This window comes from Gavialis gangeticus, unplaced genomic scaffold (genome assembly GCF_001723915.1).
Source record: "Gavialis gangeticus isolate Ggan-Ray unplaced genomic scaffold, GavGan_comp1, whole genome shotgun sequence".
Lineage (NCBI taxonomy): Eukaryota > Metazoa > Chordata > Crocodylia > Gavialidae > Gavialis > Gavialis gangeticus.
The window spans coordinates 23,244,713-23,248,344 of NW_017729000.1; the positions used below are offsets into that span (position 1 = coordinate 23,244,713).

Sequence of the window (3,632 nt, forward strand, 5' to 3'; positions counted from 1 at the left end):
AACCTAGCCCCCCCCTTCCTCTGTTAAAAAAAAAAAAAAAAGAAGAAGAGCCGTGGCCTTTGGTCCATTCCCCTTTCCTTCCCACTACTCAGTCCCTTCAATGCAAACATTTCAGACCCTCTCTGGGTGTACCAGACCGTCCTTGCCCCTGTCTATTCATAAAGGCAGAAGAATCTACCTTTGGAACAGTATCCTCTCTGTGAACTATCCCAGCCCACGGAAAGCATTTCCCGTTGTAGGTGCGGAATAGAGTCTCCCTTCACTACACCAAATCCAGAAACGTATTGGATTTCCTGGCAAGTTCATTACATAGAAAACGCTGGCATCGTTTCACAAAGAATGACTCTCTAGATTTTCAAGCTGGCAAAGGGAGAAGGGGTAGTCTGGAGGCAGAGCTATCTCCAGTGGGCTGCCAAGCGGGGTGTGGGAGGGGGTGGGACTACAGAGCCTCATTTGCCCACCTTCCCGATTCCTTGAAGAAGCTAAGGAGAGCTTCTTTTTCCTGACCTATCCATCTTGCTTTTTGCATTCCCTGGGCCAGAGGCGAGCACTGGAGGATGGGAAACCATCAAGGAGCCCTGGGTAGGTCACTCTGAACTTAACTAAGCAGGTTAAATATATACAGAATATCTCAAGTAAGATTCTCTCCCAGGATGTTTGGTTGCCAGAAGAGATAAGAGGGAGAAAAATTACCAAGAGCCATACAAAAGGGAAGAGAACAGACATTTAGAGGCGTGGCAAAATTCCAGATTTCTCATCTTTTTTTAGCATACAGGTCTGACTTACGACTATGTGGCTGCAAAGCTGTGATTGTTTCCAAAGTTATTTGGCTCCCCAGTGAACCAAGTGATGCAGAGGACAGAAGGGTGAAAAGTCCAGCTAGCTCTTCATGCATTAGGGCAGCACTTCAACCAACAGCATTGCCCAGTGAGCTACAGCCAATACAAAACACATAGTGAAGGGAGGTCTCTGCCCCTCAAGCCAACAGTCTAGACAGGGGTGCTCAAACTTTTTGTCCAGTTGCCAGATAGGTGGTGCCTAATCCGTCCATGGGCCAGATCTGGCTAGTGGACCCAATACAGCACTTAGGACAGGTGTTGGAGAGCCCCATCCAGCTGTGTAGAGACAGGGGCAGGGGACAGCCTGGTCCCAGTCCAGCCGCATGGGGAAAGGGGTCTTGGCCTCACAGTGGAGGGGGGAGGGGGTATGACCCGACCCCAATCTAGTCATGTAGGGGAAGGAAGTATGGCCCAGGCCTGCAGGGAGAAGGGGAACAGCCTGGCTCCAATCTGGCCACGAGAGGGCAGGGAGTGTGGCCTGGCTTTAACCTTGAGAATCTGGCAGTGGGAGATGGTGGCAATATTAATTGCCACTGCTTCCTGCTGCCAAATTTCTCAAATCTTTTGGGAGCACTGCAGGCTGGATACCATGGCTCCATCTGTTTAGACCAGGGATGCTCAACCTCTGGCCCACAGGCCAGATTAAGACAGAGTGGAAGATAAGAAGAAAGACGCATGAGAAGCTGTGCATAGGTGAACGGCAGATTTAGAAACAGAATCCACCTCTCTCAAGTTCCAGTCAAATACCCTTCCCATTGAACCATGATGCTTTTTTTTTAAGCATGTCAGGCAGGTAGGTCAAGACAAGCTCCAGGTATAAGAATCAACAACTTGTTGCAAGCATCCAAATATGACTTTGACAGCAAGTTACCCGTGTCATGCAGATTCATAGCACAGCTTACACAACCTGGTTACAGCTGAAATGTGAGATAAAAGCCAAGATTATCCACACCTTACATGGTTATGTGCCAGAAGTAAACAAAACAGATTATATCCAGCCCCACTTATCGGTGTCAGTAGGCCTGGTGCCAAGGGAGCCTTGCTAGAGCTTAAAGGTTACTTGATAATATCAGTAGTGGATCTAATATTAGAACTGGCCATCAACAGAGGTATTCCCCTTTACAGTATTGAGAACTTTGTACAGTAATAAGCAGAAGCAGCCCATATAGTCCATTGTAATTGGAGTCTGTTACTATCTTGCTGGTGTTTTCCGGCCTCCCTCTCTCCTTAGGACCACTGGTTCAAATTCTGCAGAAAGTTAGATGCACTATATACACTGATTCAACAAGGATACTTTATGCCAGACCAAAAGGGTGCAAAAAATTTAACCATTCAGGGGACAATGCACAGACATTTGCTTTTCCAGGATAAGTTCTCCTGGGAGTGATTTAACCCTGGCTAATCCCAGGTTGTTTTTCTCCCAGAATGGCCATTTTTACTCTGGGGAAAAAAGCCTGCCCATCTGTAGACTTGTAGTTTCTCCTGGGAGAGCAGCGACTCTCCCAGGAGGAACTGAATGGCTGTATGAAGCCTCCTTTTTAATCAATGAAAAGAACCTAATGGATAAAATTCAGCCACAATAAGACTAGGGAAATTGAAAGCATGCCCTCCTTTTAAGCTATTTGAGGTTGGACCAAGTTCTGCAAGTTCAGTTAAGAAACAGTGCTGTTCTGCCATGCATAAAAGGTGGAGAAAAGGTTAATAATGTAAATAAATGCTTAAGGGCAGTTATGCTTAACATCCAGTCAACTTGGAGTTAGTCTATGGAAGGATCTGATGTGTGGGCCCAGGCCGGCACGGTGCACTAGACTGCAACCATGAACCATCCCTGCACACTGACCCCAGGAGGGATCCAGCCTGCAAACTGGCTCTAAGTCATTCATCCATCCCATGGGACTAGAAGGTTGAACACCATACTTTAGGGCACACTGACTGGCAGGGTGTTATTCCTGAAAGTTGACTTATTCAGAGTTTAGTCGCAATTGTCTCCTCTCCCCTCAAATACTAGAAGCATCTTCTACAGCAGTGGTTTTCAACCTATTTGCCACAGTGGGCCACACTTGCAGCTCTCAATGCGTTATGTGGGCTGCACCCACACAACTTATTTCCTGTGTATCCATTTAACAGGATGTCACATTGGCTGCAGCAGTGTGCTGGTTGGGCCACAGGTGGCCCATGGGCTGAGAACCACTGTTCTACAAGAATACAGGCAGCACAGGGCAGAAAACAAATTTATTGGTCTAGATTATTTCCTCACACTTGACTGGATCTTCTTTTCTTGTTACAGGCAACGCGCTGGCTGCAAAATAAGCAGTTAAGGGGCTGCTGGAACAGGAAATATCCTAGGCATTGTACTCAACATCTCCCCTCTTGGCAAGACCGCCTGAAGACAGAGAGTTAAGGTCGCATCGGAAAGCAGAGCAAATAGGTGGAATACATTCCTAAGCCTACTCAACTTGGCAATGTCTAGGCACCCTCCTGTGAATTGTTCTTCTTAATACATGCTGAAGGGCTGGAAGAGAGGGATGTAAATCACACCAATTTAACTTCTGAAACTGGCCTTTAAGGTTCCTGACAGCTAGTGCTGAACTCACTGCCTGCAAGATTTTAAATCAAGACTGAAGGTCTTCCTCTAGCTTGGCAATAAGTCACCGGCTTGATGCTGGAAACTGCAGAGCAAGGCTGTGGCCTGCATTATACAGGAGGTCAGAGTAGGTAACAGTAATGGCCCTTCTGGCTTTATAGCTCAGTCTGCTGATCCTCCAAAAAAAAAAAAAAAAAAAAAAAAAAAAA

General features: G+C 46.6%; 1 protein-coding gene across 1 annotated transcript in view; it reads right to left on the minus strand.

Moving 5' to 3' along the window:
- The window catches only part of STK10 (serine/threonine kinase 10), an 87,052-nt gene that overhangs the window by 49,025 nt on the left and 34,395 nt on the right, over positions 1 to 3,632 (minus strand). The window lies entirely within an intron of this gene.